Here is a 20,241-nt window from a genome sequence, read left to right as displayed (position 1 = left end):
CACTCTCTATGGCTCTTTTGATTCACAACACATACCAACAACAACCAAAAGAATATGATTAATTTTGTTCTATCAACACACTGATGTGGATAGACCTACAGATCAATCAGGCCAAACTGATGGTGTTTCTCTCACTTTACCTTTATGGGCATTTGTGACTTTGGTTGTGCAAACTGAGGAGAATACAGCTCATAAGCTACTGTAAAATAGGCCTGAGAGTGGGCTATAGTATGAAAACCAGATTTTCACTTTCCCCTTGGATGTAATCAGATCAGCATGTGTCTAAATCATGGATAAACAGTGAACAGCAGAGCTAGGCTACAGGAATGTTGAAGGCTCAGGGTTTAACCCACAGAACATATTTGATACTCTCAGAAATGTAGATTTTATCATCCATTACAGTGTTCTGTTTTGAAACAAAATATCTGTTTTGAAAATACTTGAACCAAACCGCTCATAGTTCCCATTTGCAAAACCAGGCTCTACGTGTTCTCAAAACTCTTCATACAATCGTGAAAACCACAAATAAACAAAAACTTCTCATTAGAGATGGCAAAAATATAAGCAACCTGTGCAACAGTGCATCACATCGTTCAAACCTGCAGTTGTTTAGTTGTGATAAGAAAACAGAGGATACAATTCAAGATTCAGATTTTCATCCACATGACCTCATTATTATACCTGGTCAGATACCTGATAAGGAATTTCTCAATAAACCCTCAACTGCAGCGATGTCATCACAGACCATGACCCTCTGGCTGCAGACGCACACAAGATTTGTGTTTAACACGCCACCCAACACAAGATTAAATCAAATACATTATATATCACTTTCATAGAGAAGAGACCATTTCTATATGGAAACACTTCTGAAATTGCAGGAGGGACAATTGGCAAGTCAGGAAACCTGCCCAGCTTTGGGCAAAGAAGGCGGGACAAACGAAACACTTCCTGTCTCAAGGTAAACAGTTGTTCACCAACCACCACTTTGATCTCCTTTATGTTCACAAGTGTTTCAGCACCTTACAGCGGAGGGATGAAAGAAATCCAGACAAACATGAGGATGTATAAAGACAATTAAAATGTGTATTGGATCACTGTCTTTCAGTATTACATTCATAGACAATAGAATTTAATTAAAACCACATACAACTCTTTCAACCAATATGAATTTCCTTAATTGGAGACCATCGCGAATGAGGTTGAGGGTACAGGAAGGATGAGGGAAAACAGCAAAAACAAAAAAAAAAAACAAATGATTTCAAAAGAGCACGTGATAGAAAATCTGTGAGCAACGGGAAGCAGGTTGTCTGCAACAGCTCTTTATTCTAACACCAGTGACTCATCAGTGTAGCACCAATACAATGTTGGTATAAAACCCAGTATTCCAAATCTTAACAGTGAACCTCCCCTTTAACATTTAATGATGTGCAGCAATTCATAAAAGATGGGAAGAACTAGAAATAATTAAAAGACATACTTGCAAGTCATTGCACTGAAACACAAAATCTCACAATGGACCATGTTCATGATATACACAGCTCGCTGGATGACTCTCCAGCTCAGTCAAGGTGAGAAGCAGCAGTGGTGTGGATTTACAAAGAAATGACATACACAATAGCTAGGAGGACATTCAACTTGTTAAGTCTCAAACAGGTTAAGATTTGAGGAAAGACTACTTACATAGAAAGTCTACAAAGACGCGTTATAACAAAGCTATGAGTGAACTGGAAATATAACAGGAGAAGCTTTGAATGCTAAGAAAGGATGACCCTCCAGATATGAACATGTGCTCTCAAAGCGCTGAATTTGTTTGTTTGGAGCTATTTTTTACAGTAATAATACCTACTGTTGAAGGTTTCTTTATGTTACTAAAATAAAAGCCAAAGTTCTCCAATGTTAAATGCTGTCTGCATGCAGCCGGGCAAGAACTTTAAGGAAATTGCAAGAATCTGAATCTGGCCAATTGTTGATGTTAATCAGAACCTCAAGAAGTCCGACCACAGAAGTCAACAGGATAAGGAACAGGACAGCTTTGGTATCTCACAGTTTGTGAAAATCTGTATCGCAGACACATTTTCATGAGATCCAAAATAATAAACACTGACACCAATCCAGGAAGCTAGCTACATAATGAACATGGTCCATCTCAAGAAATGAGGTCTGCTTCAAATCATTAAGTGCTTATTAAGTCTCTTAAATCACATGGATAGTGTGTACATTGCTGATCAAGACATAAAAAAATGCTAGAATGAAAAAGAAATGTTAATAACATAAACACCTTATGCATTAAGGTATTCCACCCCATTAATTGACGTGTCACACTGATCTGTTCACAAAGATCAATTTCTGAGATGAGCGCAAACTAACAAACAAGTGATTTGTTTTCATTGCAAACAGTTTACGAAAACAATTCATGGCTCGCTCAAAGCTTTTCTCCGCAGAGACATTTTGATCATCACGTGTTATCAATTTATCCTGATGCATATCGAACGTTGTATTAAGACACAAAAGCTCATGCTCTCGCAGACTAACTCTGACTAAACTGATGACATTCAGATTTTGATGATACCCTTTCTAAAAAAAAAAAAAAAAAAAAAAAAAAAAGATACACACACACCTTACAAAAGAAAAACGCCGACTAACGTCCCTGCTGCTTCCTCCTTTAGATACAAACCTACCTATCACAGGTAGTAACAGCTAGTTCTGAAAAAGAACATTTGGAAACATCATGGAGGAACTGTTCCATAAAGAGCATAAAAGAGCGTGTTAAAATGATTGGCGGTTTACAGTCTGAAAAAGCAGCAGTAGTTGTTTATAGGCCATCCAAAGGTGCTACAGGCATTGTGTTGTTGTGTTGTGCTGATGACTATGTGAGGTACTGAAGTCTGGTTTGATATAGTACAGCCAGTGTGGCTGCCTCATGTCAAGAGGTGGTTCTATTGAACAATATGGCGACCAGCTGAGGCACTTAGATCCTGATGGACTAAAATATCATTGAAGATGGAGGTTCTGCTCATTTTATACCTGCAAGGATGTGGCTCAGGTGTTTATGCCTCCTGTGTATTTGTGTGTGTGTGTGGCAGAAATGATATCACTCTCTTATGCTAGCAGAATAGGAGAACTGGGGGAAATGTGCTTGTTGGCCCGGATCCTCAGTCCAGACTGTTATCTGTAAGAAGAAGACAGAAGAAGTCAGTGGTAACATTCCACCCAGAACCCAGACTGTGATCTTGGTTCTTATCAGTGGTTACATTCACTGATCCACCACTGTGTCAGTGGTGGATCACCTTATGCATTAGTAGCCGTGGTGGATCAATTCAATCTAATCATTTTATTTTGTAAGGTCTCAAAATTACAAATTAGCCTCAGAGGGCTTTACAATCTGTACATGCGACATCCTCTGTCCTTCCTCACATCGGCACAAAAAAAATCCCCTAAAAAAACCTTCAACAGGGAGAAAAAAAGGAAGAAACCTATGGGAGAACGACAGAGGAGGATCCTTCTCCCAGGATGGACAGAATGCAATAGATGTCATGTGTACAGAATGAACAGCATAGCAGAGATACAACACATTCAATGTACAGTCAGGTCCATAAATATTTGGACATTGACACAATTTTCATCATTTTGGCACTGTACACAACCACAATGTATTTGAAATGACACAATCAAGATGTGCTTTGAGTGCAGACGTTCAGCTTTAATTTGAGGGTATTTACATCCAAATCAGGTGAACAATTACAACAAATTATATACATGGTCCCCCCCTTTTGAAGGGACCAAAAAGTAATTGGACAAAGTAACAATCATAAATCAAATTGTCACTTTTAATATTTGGTTGCAAATCCTTTGCAGTCAACGACAGCCTGAAGTCCTGGAACCCATAGACATCACCAGACGCTGGGTTTCATCCCTGGTGATGCTCTGCCAGGCCTCTACTGCAACTGTCTTCAGTTCCTGCTTGTTCCTTGGGCTGTTTCCTTCAGCTTTGTCTTCCAGCAAGTGAAATGCATGCTCAATTGGATTTAGGTCAGGTGATTGACTTGGCCATTGCAGAACATTCCACTTCTTTGCCTTGATAAACTCTTTGGTTGCGTTTGCAGTATGCTTCGGGTCATTGTCCATCTGCACTGTGATGCGCTCTGTCCAATGAGTTTTGAAGCATTTGGCTGAATATGAGCAGATAATATTGCCCGAAACACTTCAGAATTCATCCTGCTTTTGTCAGCAGTCACATCATCAATAAATATGAGGGAACCAGTTCCATTGGCAGCCATACATGGCCATGCCATAACACTACCACCACCACCATGCTTCACTGATGAGGTGGTATGTTTGGATCATAAGCAGTTCCTTCCCTTCTCCATACTCTTCTCTTTCCATCATTCTGGTCCAAGTTGATCTTTGCCTCATCTGTACATAGGATGTTGTTCCAGAACTGTACAGGCTTTTTTAAGATGTTTTTTGGCAAACTCTAATCTGGTCTTCCTGTTTTTGAGGCTCACCAATGGTTTACATCTTGTGGTGAACCCTCTGTATTTACTCTGGTGAAGGCTTCTCTTGATTGTTGACTTTGACACAGATACGCCTACCTCCTGGAGAGTGTTCTTGATCTGGCCAACTGTTGTGAAGGGGTTTTTCTTCACCTGGTAAAAAATTCTTCGGTCATCACAAAGTTGTTTTCCTTGGTCTTCCGGGTCTTTGGTGTTGCTGAGCTCACCAGTGCTTTCTTTCTTTTTAAGAATGTACCAAACAGTGGATTTGGCCACACCTAATGTTTTTGCTATCTCTCTGATGGGTTTGTTTTGATTCTTCAGCCTAATGATGGCTTGCTTCACTGATAGCGACAGTTCTTTGGACTTATATAGATAATTGACAGCAACAGATTCCAAATGCAAATCCCACACTTGAAATGAACTCTAGACCTTTTATCTGCTCCTTGTTAATAAAATAATGAGGGAATAACACACACCTGGCCATGGAACAGCTGATCAGCCAATTGTCCAACTACTTTTGTTCCCTTCAAAAGGGGGGACCACGTATAAAATGTCTTGTAATTCATACACCGTTCACCTGATTTGGATGTAAATACCCTCAAATTGAAGCTGAAAGTCTGCACTCAAAGCACATCTTGATTGTTTCATTTCAAATCCATTGTGGTTGTGTACAGAGCCAAAATGATGAAAATTGTGTCAATGTCCAAATATTTATGGACCTGACTGTATATGACATAAACAGTATTAAGCAGAGTAATGAGGGAAAAATTAAGAATACTTATAAAAGCAGCTATAACTTTAGTTGAATTAAAATAATGATATAGGGAATAGTATTAGTAATGTAACTAATTATAATAATCAAAGTAGTAGTGGGTGTCAGCATCAGTGTGGACCACTGTGTCAGTGGTGGATCAGACACTGACACAGTGTCACTGTCCAGTCAGAGGACACTTACACTTGTCTGGAGGAGTGAGTGTGATGGTCTGTGCTGTGAACTCATCATCAAAGTACCGGGTGTCTGTCTCTGAAGTCACTTGCGGTCTGAAGAGTGGGGTCAGCTGGCAATGGAAGGGGAGAAGATTAGTAAAATGCCCTTTGATTGGGAAATTACTGGATTTATATAATGACTACTGGTAGGCCCCGGTAACGTACTGCCTTTGTACTTTCTTCATATCTGAAGTATTAAAGTTCCATCACTATGGGGCTGAGCAGGACTGTATCATTCCTGACTGACACTGAGATATCTTCTCGAAGAACATTTCATTTTTATAAACATTGTGTCTGACACATTGCAAGCATTTCATATTGACTTTCATCTGTATGAATTAGATATTAGCTGCTGCTTTTCCAGCAGCACGTCTCACAACCCTGAGAGCATCTTTTCTAAAGGTAAGAATTTTTTCTACAAGCTACAGAGAGCATCCATTATGAAAGCCCAATGAAAGTGTCTGATATCAAAAATATGAAGGCTCTGTTTCAGTGACTCAAAGCAAACCTCAGTTTCACTTCCTTTAGCCTCACAATGTCTTACCTTCTTCTCTACCACATCCTGCCAGTTGATGGTGATGAAAAATTTGTGACTCATTACTTCTTTGGCATCGTTGGGACCTCCACCCAACCTTTCAGACCAAACACGATAATGTAAGAATTAGGAAGGCATTCCCAAAATGGATACACACACACTGGATTGGTCCAGTCCACTACCTCTGTTTGGGGTCCTTCTTGAGCAGGCCAGCCAGCAGGGACTTGGCCTCAGGCGACAGGTTCCTGGGGAAGCGGATCTCCTCCATGAGTATGAGCTCAAACAAACGCTCATGGTCCTGGTTGTAGAAAGGCAGACGGCCGCACATCATCTCGTATAACTACACCCAGTCCCCACCAGTCCACTGCCCGGCCGTAGTCATTATCCTCTAGGACCTGAGAAACAGACATTTGTCTGATTACAATTCACAACAATATTCTTAGAAATAAGTGACATTCTGAAACCTTCTTAAATGTGTTAAGAATTAGTATCAAGAGCGTGAGAGGGCTCCTCACTTAGTTAAAAGTGTCCAGCAGATATCTATCTTATTTACTTATTTATAATACTTGTTTTGATCTTGTTTTTTTTTTTTTTACTTATGTCTGTTGTTTGCACTATCCTCTCTGCTGCTGTAATCCTGTAAATTTTCACACAGGCACCAGCACACTTTTTGTACCAGGGAAACATTTTTGTACCCACAATGGGGAAATTATTTCTCTGCAGGTTGCAAACAAACATGTTTATGTCCGCCGGTAAAGTTTGAACCATTGTGGTTACGGACAAGCGCCACCCTGCAAGCCGCCTGGCCAATTAAAGAACACCAGTTTTAACACTCCTGTGTTGGCTTCATTTCTCAGCACCAGAGGTTGCCGTTTGGGTGTAACGATTCTGAAAGCAGTGCTTTCATTACCTCATGAGGTGGAGCTAACAGGATGGCTCCTATATGACTGAGACGGCAGCCCAACGGCAGCTCAACAAAGCACCTCATCCAGGTGGTGTTTTCTAACAGTTGTCTATTTACTGCACCAAAACCTTGTTATTTCAGGACTATGTGATACATGTTATGTTGTATTTAGAATATAATGAAGTATCTTGTAAAAAAAACATTGAGGTCTAAACAGAAACCGGGGATTTTGAGAATCGTTACACCCTGTCTGTCGTAGAGACACCAAGTGTGTGTGAAAACGTGAGAGCTTCTGTAGAGGTCAAACTGTGTTTTACATGTGCCACAGAGTCAGTGTCAGTACCTTACCTCTGGTGCCAGATATTCAGGAGTACCACAGAAGGTTTTCATGGTAGCGTCCAGGGGTTATGCCTTCCTTACAAAGGCCAAAATCAGTGATTTTGATGTGGCCATCTTTATCCAGCATCAGATTCTCGAGCTGAGAGAAACAAAATGACAAACACATCAGATTGGACTCTTATGATCATTCATGGATATGATGAAAGCTTTTTCTGAGCCCTTATCCCATTTGAAAACAGTTTGAGTGTGATTTAAGATTTACAAAGGTTTGTTCCTGCTTCCATACAGAGTGTGCGTAAGGCAATCACTGAATTGATGTCTGTCTGTAGATGACATCAGCATAGCAGCAAACCTGTTGGGTGTCTTGTGAACACTTGAAACTTTTGAACTGCCATATAGAGAATACCCTCACAACTGCCACCCACTTATGGTGCATGCTGGGATTTGAAGAAAAAAGACAGTTTGCATCCTTGACTGAACAGTCAAGGATTCCTTGACAAGGTGCTGATATTTGTTGCTTTGTTAAAGTTAATTTACTAAAAAAAAATTTTAAAGCCCCAAATCACAAATTACAAATTTGCCTCAGAGGGCTGTACAATTTGTACACATGCGACATCCGACCCTCTGCATCGGTACAGGAAATACTCCCCCAAAACCCCTTTAACGGGGAGAAAACTTTAGGAAGAGCAACAAAGGAGAGCTCCCTCGCAATATATGTCATGTGTACAGACGTGCTGAGCCCAGCCACATCAGTAAGCAGCTAAAATCTGCTGCAGGTCTGAATCTTTACCAATAAAATGTTGGTTTAGCTGAAAAATTCTTCCAGTTGCCAAACATTTTCTGCTGGAGAGAAGCAATAGAGCTGAGCGGTTTGACACAGGCGCTCGATGAGCCATGTTTTTTAGTTTCGACAAAGAGTCTACAAACTACACAGCTTTGAGCAAATGGATTCCTTTAGTTTGATCCGAGTCATAGTCAAAGTATATCTCTGTGAAAGCATCCGGTGGTCTGTATTCTTAGTGTTGGCTGATAGAATGATAAAACAATGATATGAAGATTTTTTAATACTGCACAACAGGATTACACTGATGTTGTAGGAGTTCTGAAGTGGTGGCCATGGACAAAAGTCCATGTGAATGGAAACAACATTGGTTTGCCTGTCGAGAGTTATTGATCAACCACATATGATGCATCAAAGGAGCATTCTGCCTTGTTATACAAGGGAAAGGACTAAAGGTGGCTATACGATGTGCAACAGACACCACTCAGACTTCACATGGCATAGAGCATTTCTCTTCAGCAGCTAATGCTGATTCCAGGAGAAGCCATAAGTCATTTTGTATCGGAATCAAACAGTGAAAAAATAACATTTCCAGATCATTTCTACTGGAAGTGTATCTTTGATTGAAGTATCAATTGAAAAGAAACACTGAAACTTCTATAAAATGCTTCTTATGCTTAAATTCTATTCTAACTAAAGACATCTTCTTTATTGACTGGATTAAAAGATAAAACCTAAAACCAGAATCCATCACATCATCTTCTCTGAAGTCATGGTATGAACATTGTATATTCACCTTCAGATCCCGGTAAACAACATCACGTGAATGGAGGTACTCGAGCGCTGACACAATCTCAGCCCCGTAGAATCGTGCCCGGTCCTCTGTGAACACTCGCTCCCGTGACAGGTGGAAGAAGAGCTGAAAGAGGAAGGGCAGTGCTTGAGTGTGCACGGCAAGTTGTTGACATCCATTGACATTTCGTGCATCTTCAAGTGACTGTGAGGTCTCACCTCGCCTCCATTAGCGTATTCCATTACAAAACAGAGTCGATCGTTGGTTTGGAAAGCATACTTCAGTGTCTGCAGGAAGCAAATGATCACACATTACAGGTGGTGAGTTTCCCAGCACTCCCAAACTGATGAGTGAAGTCTGGTTGTGTGACATGAAAGAATGTAGAGACATTCTACAGGAACACCGGCTGCTTACATCCAGGAATGTTAAAGAAAATAAGAGGGCCTCCCCTAAATATTGATGATTCACATAATCAGTAAAAGAAACCCTGACATTATATGCCTGTTTAAGATACATAAAATAAGATAAGATAATCCTTTATCAGGATCCATCAATAATAAACAGCAACACAGGAAAACAAAGTTTACCAAACCCAGTATCGTCTCAAAAGCAAAAATGACATGGTCCAACAGAGAGTCTGTAGCTTGTTCTGTGAGGCTGCACTTCCACTGCTTTCACCTTAAGGCCAACATCAGCAAGCTGACGTACTCGCAAAAACAATAACACTCTTGTTTAGTAGTTAAAGTGAGAATTTCAATTCAATTTATTTGTACAGCCCAGAGTCACCAGTCTCAAATTTGCCTCAAAGGGAAAAGAAAAAATCTCCCTACCATTTTAGAGTAGCATGTTAGCATGCTAACATTTACCAATTAGCACTGAACATGTGACCCACAATGGGTTTTGCAGACATTTGATCATTGTAGTATTGGACAAACTAAGTTGTTGACAGCTATCAATGAAATGTCAGAGGATTCCTGAGGAGAACACCAATGTCTTTACCAAACTTCATGGCAATGAGAGATTTAAGTATGGACACACCATAAGTGCCATCCCTAGAGCCTTAAAGACACTGTATGTGACCAATACACCATCACGCAAATAACGACTGACAGTGGTGTGCAAAGTCATCCAATAACTGCTCAGCACACAAGGAGCCATCATACTGCTACAATGCACAACAATGTTGTTGTGTCTTGCTGCCTTTTAGTCTGTATGTTATACACTGTATATTCTATTGAACGTGTTCGGTTAGTGCGTGGGCATTCGTTTTTACTCTGTGTAATGTTTTGTTTGTATTTTATTTGTATGAACTATGTAACTTTGCTACCTTCACTATAGCAAAAGAGATTTCATCTCCATTGTTAATCTTTTCTTGTTAAATATTTAATTTGCCTCTGCACTATACTTTTGCTCTGGCTTATGCTTTAAGATGCTTGTTTAAGAAAGGAGATGCACTTATGACTTCTGGTGACTAGTAGTTCTCTTGAATACCTATGTTGAATACACTTCCTGTAAGTCGCTTTGGATAAAAGCGTCTGCTAAATGACTGTAATGTAATGTAATGTAATGTAATGTAATTTATTTAGAATAATATGTAAATTCATCTGAGGACCAGGTGGTTAATGAAAAAGAGAAGTTGCTGGCTGCTAACTCTGAGACAGTGCTTCATTCCCCAGCAGAGCTCCTTCAAGTGTTCTTACCGTGAGGAAGGGATGTCGTGTGTTTTGTAACACTCTGCTCTCTGTAACTGTATGGGCCACCTCATCCTGCCAACGAACACATTATTGTCAGAAACACAGAAAACTTGCAGTATAAAATACAAAGCTTTACTCTCTAGTTTGATATGATCTTTGTTTGACTCTGAGGACAGGAAAGTGTCCAAATGCTCCAACAGCTGGGGTACAAGAATCTATTGGTATAAAGAGTATCCTCTTATTAATTATTATTACTATCACTCTGCCCGTAAGCAATCATTTTCATTCCAACACCCAGGGGTTGTATGTGCACTAACAACCTCCAGGTAACATCTGTGGGTGAGGTGTAAGCCATGAAGAGCAATGATAGTGGGAGTCCTGCAGTACAACACACTTCTCAGCAGAACTGTACCCGGGAAAAGGTAGAGCAGCACGCTGGTCCGAGATGACCAGAAACAATAGTGAGGTTCAGTAGGAAGACAAGAATAGACTGGCCTCCATTAATGTGAGTGTCCATGTTTTTAATAAATAAATAAAAGCATTATTTCAAATGCTGAATTCATTAAAGGCACCAATAATTAAGGTGTTGTAGACAGCATTTCACAAAGTTTATAAAGTTTCCCTAACTCAACAAAATAAAGGGAATTTCACAGTTTTCTTTCAAACAACTGAAGAGTATGTTGTGGTTCCTGTTTACTGTATTTCAAATTGTGATGTGTTAACTGTCACTAACAGTTCGAGTATACTCTTTGATAGTGTAAATGGTAACAGTGTGTTCTCAAACACCTGCTGCTGACAGAGTCTCCGCTTCCTTATTTTGAGAGGAAATACAGCAAATTACACAATATATGTTTTTTTGTTTAAATGTTTCAAATGGCTCTTAATGTGTCCAGAGTATAATCGTATAAATGTAATGCTATTGGTGCCACAGAAACAAACGATTAAAAAGTAAAACATCTGTCTTTGTTTATGGAACATAAAAAAAGTAAAAAAGTTGGTCTACATATCTTTCATCCATATGCAAAATAGGGTTGAGATCTCTGATGCTTAGTGTCAGTTTAGGGCAGCTGCTGATGATTGAAACAATCAATAAAGGTAAAATGGTAAATGGACTGTACTTGTATAGGTCTTTTCTAGTCTTACCACCACTCAAAGCGCTTTAACACTAGATGCCATAATTCACCCATTCACACTCATTCATACATTGATTGGAAGGGCTACCATGCAAGGTGCAACCTGCCCATCAAGACTGTCTAACATTCCTACTCATTCATACACCGATGGCACATTTGGGGTTAAGTGTCCTGCCCAAGGATATATCGACATGGACTACAGGATCCAGGGATCGAACTGCCGATTTTCTGATTAAGAGACGCACGCCCCGCTCTACCTTCTGAGCCACATCATTCCAGCTGTGCACACTTTTGGAGAGGTCCACATGTGGTCCTCTGCCAATAAGTTCCTCTGACCAGGTGGAAACACAAGTGAGCATAATCCATTGAAAATATGTTTCTGGCTTCACAAGCGTTCACACCTCCTGCCAAATCATTCTGTTCATAGCCTCTCTCTATGGAGTTCTGTTGTGTGTCAAAGCTGAGTCTCAGCATTCAGTGAAGACAATCACAATCTTTTGTGAAGCAGGTTTCTCCTTTATATCAACAGAGAGGATACCAAACAGCCTGCAATAGAAAAGTGTCCATTCAGTGACAAATAGTTAGTAGTTTTAGAAACAGGCACACATTTCTCACTAAGTGGCAAGTTGAGTGTCCAGTCTGACATAATATTGCCATACTGGAAACCAGCAGGTACTGTGCTGCCCTCTAGTGTCTAAACACGCCTGTCCAGAAAGGGTCCAGTTCTCAGCCAGTGGTGTTGTGCTCAAACAACTTCACACTCACACTGAGCTCCATTGGGTCCTCTTTGGAGCCAAATTCATCCCAAAAGTCCTGATCGTTTGAAATAAAGAATTGAAAATGAAAGTACAAGTTTCGGTCATGAACTTGTATTAAAAATAAAAATAAGTGAATGAAAAGTTGTTGGGGGTTGAATAGAATTTTGATTCAATTCTGGAATTTTTTTGAGTGAAATATTTATTTACATTTTTCACTTTCATATATTTTTTAATATTTGAGGTCTTATTAGTTGCAGATTTCCTATTTTCAGTTTGAGATCTTATATTTACAGTTTCAAATCTTATTTATTCGGTTTCAAATCTTTTTTTCCCACTTTCAGATCGTATTTTTTCAGATTCAGACTTTTGGCCCTGATCTGGCGTGGCTTTAACGGAGAGGGGTGGGTAATCATGAGTGACAGCTTAACAAAGAAGGCTGAGGACTTTCCTCAACCCCGTTGCCTTCAGGAAAATTAGGATTCAACACTTTCTATTCACCATATTCACGTTATTGGCAATAAAAAAAATTGACACCAGTGGAAAAAAAGGTCTATTTAGCAAGCTCTTTTAGACTGTACTTGGCACGAATTGCAGTATAAGAGCAATAAACTACACCATATTGTGCCATTGAACAACCACACATTAATATCTAACATCTCGCACTTCACCATACCACTGTGAACGCAGCATAGTAACCACTTGCAATGGCGTCCACTTCACACGGACAACCTGTTGCCACCGGTGATACAACCCAACTGGTTTTCAAACCTACTGGTTTCCCTAAGCGTGCGTGCGTTGTGTTCACTCAACAACAGCAGCCCACCTGTCCACCTCTGTCACCAGATTCGTCACACATTCACAAACAAAATGCTGGAGATTTTCAAGCCGCATCTCATATCAGTTGTGGTTATTACTGGAATATTCGCTTTGCGTTTGATGTGAACACGGCATTAGTTCAGTCACACACTAAAGGAGGGACTACTCACGGTCAGAAAGAACGGCGAAATACACTCTGGTCCATGGAAAACAACACAGTTATGCCTTTAAATATGCGACTCAACTGTATTCTACTAACTGTAATTCTACTTCAGGGGAAAACAGCGTTTCTCAGATTGGAGTGAGACAAGGAGAAAAGGTTATGTCGTGATCTTCGCAATAAAACATCTTTGATGTGACGTGTCGAGTCTTGGCCAATCAGCGTTAAGACGTCTACATCGTCTTCATTTCCATCCAACTTTTCATCCTTTCACTCCAAGTCGAAAGGATGAAACTCCAAGTTACCGCCAATACTGGATCTACATTTCAGCAATGACACTAGTTTTGAGGTAGCGTTAAGTCTTGTTTGCTAGGAATTATGTAATATGCTGTTTAACTAACTTAACGTTAGGTAACTATTCGGTAGAGTAACGTTAAACTGCCATATCAAGTTGTGTCTCGTAATATTTTTGTCACGTTACCCAATCAAATATTTCCCAACCTGTTTATAATGGAAAGCTAGTCAGCTTGATATCACGTTAGCTAACGTTAGTGGATTGTGTATTGGCGTTAAAGTTTAGTTACGTTATGTAGCAACATCAGTACAGCAGGAACAAGAGACAAGGCCCAGAGACAGAGTCAGGGCGCATAGCCAGAGAGAGGAGGATGGAGCTTGAATGTCAGCCCGCAACATCTACTGCTGCAGAGAAAAAAGGAAGCAGGAGGTAGAGGCAGAAAGGCTTGCAAGAAAAAGGCGCATGGCTAAGCAGCGCAAACGAGTCCTTGAAGGACTTGTTCAGGCCAAAAAAAGGATTTTGGTTCACCAGCAACAACTTGTTCAACTCCATGAATGACTTTAAGCATATTGTATATGATGATTGATATGTGAAAATGTATATTTTATGTTTTATTCATGTTTGTTGTTTTACTGCCTTTCTTGTTTTTATTTATTTTCTATTCTTTTATCTGTGTTGTTATATGACTAAAACTTTTGAAAATGAGACCTCGGTCTCAATGGAGTTTGTCTAAATAAAGGTTAATAATAATAATATTGATTGAAAAAAAACCCGCTAACTAGCCAGCTGTTCAACTAAAGCTGAAATACTGATTAATAACTGAATAATAAATTCACAGAGTACACCAGAATGCTACATTTTTAAGCTAACCCGAACCCAAAACCCCAACAGGGTTTTGGGTTCGGGTGCTTGTGACCTTTTTCACCTCTTATGAGTTTGCAGGTATGGTGAGAAGAGGTGCTGCAGGACAGCCAGGATGAGAAAAGCAGGGCGGATTATGAGCATTAACTCATGTAAACATGTTGTAACTGTAACTTGAGATAAAAATATGCACCCGGAAAATAGCATAGCCTGTTAAGACATTTGAATGAAGAAAATAGTTTTTAGCCTTCTTCTACCACTGCCAATACCAACATTCCTCCTAAGGCTGACCAAATATGTATTCCAATGCATTACCCAAAATAAAATCCAAATAGCACATGAAACATGGAAAAGTAATCCCATATTATTCATAATGCATCAACATTAATTATTATGAGTTATTCTCAGACAGATTGAGCTGGTTGTTGTGTATAGAGGATGTGTATGTGGGTCTAGATTTTTTTTTTTCTTTTATCGAGCAAAGGCATCAATTCATGCATGAAAAGTATCAAATAAACGCTTTCTTCAAAAAGAATATTTCTGACCCTACGGAACAAAAAAAACCAAAACGCACTGCTTACTACGTACTTATTTTAACTATCCAATTATATGTCAGAATTAAAGTAACAAACTTGGTAATTACAATGTACGAACACTGAACAGACACTTTCCCAAAAGGTACAAAATAAAAGTGTAAAGAATCTCTTCTCTTTTACTAGTGGAGGTATTTTGCTAGTTAGATGACGATAGGGAAAATGAGAATATGGCTTCTACAAAGCAATTGTGTCTACGCACACAGGGCACCTCTTAGTTACCTTGGCAATGATGACCTCTTTGCGCAGTATTTTCATGGCATAATGAACTCCAGTGGACCTCTCTTTGACCAGAATTACCTTCCCGAAGGTCCCTTCCCAAGAAGCTTCAGGTACTCAAAGTCACTCATTGTCTGTAATGTGTAGAAGGTCATGGTGTGAGAATTCATTAGGGATAATGTTGGAAATAAATACTGTTGACATTGTGCATTCTAGATGAAAAAAATTAAAAAATACAAGAAATGTTTAGGCAGAGATGAGCATTTCATACAAGTCACATGTCTCTTATACATTGACATTCAGTCAATATGTTGTCCATATGCACTGTAATAATGTCTTACTGCATTTTATTGTCTTACTGCATAATAATGTATTACTGCATAATGTTTTACTGTGTAATAAGGTACTACTGTATAATCCTGTATTACTGTTTAAAAATGTATAACTGTTTAATAATGTATTACTGTTTTATAATATATTACTGTATATTGATGTATTACTGTTTAATAATGTATTCTGTAAAATGCATTAATGTCTAATGATGTATTACTGTTTAATAATGTACCCAATAATGTATTACTGTATAATAATGTATTTCTGTTTAATGATGTATTACTGTATGATGTATTACTTTATAATGATGTATTACTATTTAATAATGTAATACTGTATAATAATGTATTAATAATGTTACAAATGTATTCCTGTATAATAATGTAACGGTATTTCTGAATAAGAATGTATTACTGTTTTACGGTATAATAATGTATTACTGTTTGGTAATATATTACTGTATGATAATGTATTACTGTTTTATAATGTATTCCTGCATAATAATGTATTACTGTATAATGGATTTTTCTTATTTAATATAAACTGCTTTGGTCTTCAAATAATGAATATCAGAAACTAACCAAATGAAATGAGTCCACTGGGGATCAGTGGCTCCCAGGCTCAATCAGAGGAATGCTCTTAAAAGTTCATCCTAGTTGTTGTTGTTGACGCTAATTTAAGAAATGCTCTTATTTTGGTTAAAACACAAAAGATTTAAATGTGAAGGTGTCTGGTAGTGATGACAGTTAACAGCTGAATCTGCAGCTCCCCTCAGCTCATTATTCAACTGTCATCATAAAAACTGAGAAGGTGTTTTTAATAAGTATAATGTAAAACTGTTTGCAGGATAAAAGCTACTCTGGGTCTGGAGGTAGACTGCTCATAAAGGAATTATTCTGAAGAAATCATACAGTAGAAATCAATGTCAATAGAATATAGTGCTCCTCAAATACAACTACCTTGTTGATAGTTGTGTAATTGACCTTGTGATTCCAAATGTCCTTGCAAGGAAAATATAATTTATTAAAATATTGCCATAATGTTATTATATTCATACAGTCTTTTGGAGCTGATCAAACTTAAGCTTTTATGTCCTCAACAACTGATTGTCTCACCACTTTGGAGCGATTCTTGGACATGGACACCTCCATCTCCTCCAGGCTGCTGTCGCTGGGGGAGCCAAACATATCCATTGGTTCCTCCTCCTCCTGTTCCCTCATCTTTAGACTATTCGCCACCGACTGGATTGCCCGCATCCACTCCTCTCTGAGGGGCAAAATCCATAATATAAGTTTTTGAGTCTTTTACACACAGAAGCCCTGAATGCCGCTGTTACACTGGCTTTGTTTTTTCATACTAAACCCAACAACAGTGCCCCCGTGTGTGACTTCAGACAGCACGCCAGCACCACAGGAGCAAAAGAGGCGTGACCTTTAATACAACAGCGGTGACATCTAGCTTGATGTATAATGTAAACAACTGACAGAAAATAGTGACTTTTCCGTCCTTGTAAAATGCCGGTCCTCTACTTGTAGGGTAAGGAGATCCCAGGTCTTATTGTCTCCCCAATTAGCTTCCATTCTTGGTTTCTATAGCTGCTAACTGCTGCTAGTGTTTTTTGAAATCCACCGATGGTTGGGGCTCACAAATAACACATCATCAAAACGTCACACCTGTTTCTCTATGCCAGCTGACCCATCACACACAGACAAGGGCTCAGCTCTGTGACTACCTCAGCTGGCTCAGTGGTGGAACGACTGTCAGCCTCTGAACCTTTCATACAGAACAGCGAGGTGCAACACGTCCACATTAAACAGGCTGCGTGAAAGGGGCTACCATAGTTTGACACAAGGCTAGTAAAAACATTATTATTAGTATTACATTTTACCCTATTCTTACCTCTCCTCATTGCCATCCACATGAAAGGTGCGTTCAATGACAGTGGTCCACTGTAGGCAACGAATGACAAATGTGTTGGGCCGGGGTCTTTCAGTCTTCATTAACTGGCACTCTGTGATAAACACAATGAAGAATGATTGTTTTTATCGTTTTTAGGGATATGTATTGATAGATAGGTGTGTGTGTTTTACATATATGTGCATGTATGTCAAATGAAGCCCAATCTAAAGGTGTTTTTTTTAATGTAATGTTAAATAACTGTCAATATGTGTTTAATGGCAATAAAAACAAAAAAAAAAAAAAGATGGATGTTTACAGGAAGCTACCAAGGATATGGATGTCAAAACAGCAATTTCAGCTTGAAAAGTTGAAAGCACTGGTTACAAAGAAAATAATGATGTTTGGCATCTGGAGGACTGACCTGCTACTGAGAAGTTGTTGAGTGGTGGTGAAGTTTGGTCGTTTAGATCAGGCTTCTCCTTGTAGCCTATGAAAGAACCGTCACTCTTCAGGATGAAATACCTGGGCCTCCATGTTTTGATATATTCACCTGAATCAAGTACATCCAATCAATAGGCACATCAGTGGCATTTTTAGATGAGCCCTTTAGGTCCATCTGATTGAACCAAAGGGTTTTCATTTAGAACACTTGTAGTGTATTTTACTTGTAATTATCAGCATGACGAAACCTTACGGATCCTCATGCTCCTTACCTCGTTTGTGAAGCCAGCCCTCTCTGACAATACTAACTTCATTCATGGTGTTTCAGAGAGGGTCGGGAAGGGGAACACTGGATTTCTCTCTGGCTCGTTCAAGTCTTAGTTACAGTTATCAAATATGAACAGCACCTGCTGAATGAAACAAGCAGTACAAAGAAAATAGGTCCATATCAAATACTTTCAAAAAAGAAACAAGTAACGGTAACGTATACTGTAACCGCTGGTCTGATTATAATTAGTGACCGGCAAGAAGCACAAAACCTGTAACACATGCTCAGCTGAGTTTAACTTAATGTAATGAAGTACTTTTGACTTTCATAACTGCACAAGGCCCCTTTACTAAGTCAAGTCACGAGTGCCATGTATACCATATAGTGATGTTAACACAGTATCAGTAACAGTAGCAGTAGGGCTGCAAATAACTAAACGTGAATAATGTAATCAGTAACACTAGTATGGTTCTAATTATTATAATGTTTGGAAATGGATCAGTTGTGTCATTCTAAATGGTACCATTAAAGTGACATCTGTAGATGACAAGCTGCCATCCATTTCCAGAAAACAAGTGAATAAGAAGATGTGACACCAGGTTTCATTAATCAGGACAAAACACTTTAGAGATCACCACCTGTCTTAAAGGACTTACATTAAATCACCCAATCCTGAACGGACAATATTTAGCTAGTTATGGAGAATGTTAGCTATTGGTGACAACTAGTGTAAAGTCTAACATTTAGATGATTGAGTACTAACCGGACACAACTCATTTACATAAGTGTAATGGTGGTCACGCGTATCTGCATACTTTAGCGGCAAATGTGAAAAATAATTCACTTGTGGATAGCTATTACTGATATCAAGGGTCATTTGGCACATCAGCTGTAGGCAGAATTGAGTCGGAACACGTCGTAAAGCACATCTGCAAAATTGTGAAGTTACCACATTTCAATATCATTGTCTAGAAGCGTGTAACATTACTTTTCGAGTTTCTTGTGTGATCTGGCCATAGAACAGAGCAGGCAAGCTTACCGGAGAGAGAAGTGCGACATGGAGAACTAATGTCCGATATCTTATTAAGGCCAACCTAACTCCAAAATGTAACGTTAACTTTATAGCTCAAGTAAGTTCGAGCCGTTTACATTACGTTGCCAGCAAATCTGGTTCAATGTTTGGTTTCACCAACCAATTCAGTTTTTGACCTATTATCTATTAGATATAAGTCTGCCGGTTAACGTTAACATTAGTTATGTGGTTTACGAGCTGTTAGCACTGACGCTGACAGCCGTTAGCTGAATGCTAACAGTGATACATTAACTTGCAACAACCCATTCACGGGAGATTAAGTTGGGAAATGTAAATCTAACTAAGAAGCAAACAAACATCGGGCAATGAATCTATATTAACTGTGCACCCGAAATTGACACACAGTACAAAAATCACGAATTTTAAGTAATTTTACGTTTAATCTCATCAAAGTTAGTAGTTACTTTGCTAATTCATTTAAAGCTTAGTATCACATATTTAGCTAAAATTCTACAGTGAAAAAGACACACGTATGCTTCCATCCAGTGGCATTACAGGTAGTTAACGATACCGTAGTGTTATTAACGAATGCTGCGCCCATCATAAATTAGAAATGTTTGTTTATTATTAGTAAACACTGTTTTACATTAGCGATCATATGCCTTCTTGTAGGTTACTGATGTAGCCTTGCTAATAGCGAGGTACGTCAAGTTTGTCAAATAATAATAAGTTACAGGCTCCTCAATTTATCACGAATTCCGATACATTCTACATTTTATGATTTCACAGCAGGATTTAACGCACATTTCACTGACTTTATCCCACGTTGCTCTTGTTTCAATGCAGTTTTGACAGGCTAGATCCAGAGCAGGCCCTCCACCCAGGAAAACACCGTGGACT

At 39.0% G+C, this 20,241-nt stretch overlaps 1 pseudogene; it reads right to left on the bottom strand.

Moving 5' to 3' along the window:
- Window positions 1-5,419: 5,419 nt before the first annotated feature.
- Window positions 5,420-20,232, bottom strand: LOC129088622 (RAC-beta serine/threonine-protein kinase-like; annotated as a pseudogene).
- Between the last annotated feature and the right edge of the window lie 9 nt (window positions 20,233-20,241).

The sequence above is a fragment of the Anoplopoma fimbria genome, unplaced genomic scaffold, assembly GCF_027596085.1.
Source record: "Anoplopoma fimbria isolate UVic2021 breed Golden Eagle Sablefish unplaced genomic scaffold, Afim_UVic_2022 Un_contig_13662_pilon_pilon, whole genome shotgun sequence".
In the NCBI taxonomy this organism is placed as follows: domain Eukaryota; kingdom Metazoa; phylum Chordata; class Actinopteri; order Perciformes; family Anoplopomatidae; genus Anoplopoma; species Anoplopoma fimbria.
Note: the sequence above shows the minus strand (reverse complement) of the source record. Positions and strands in the feature narration are given on the sequence as shown.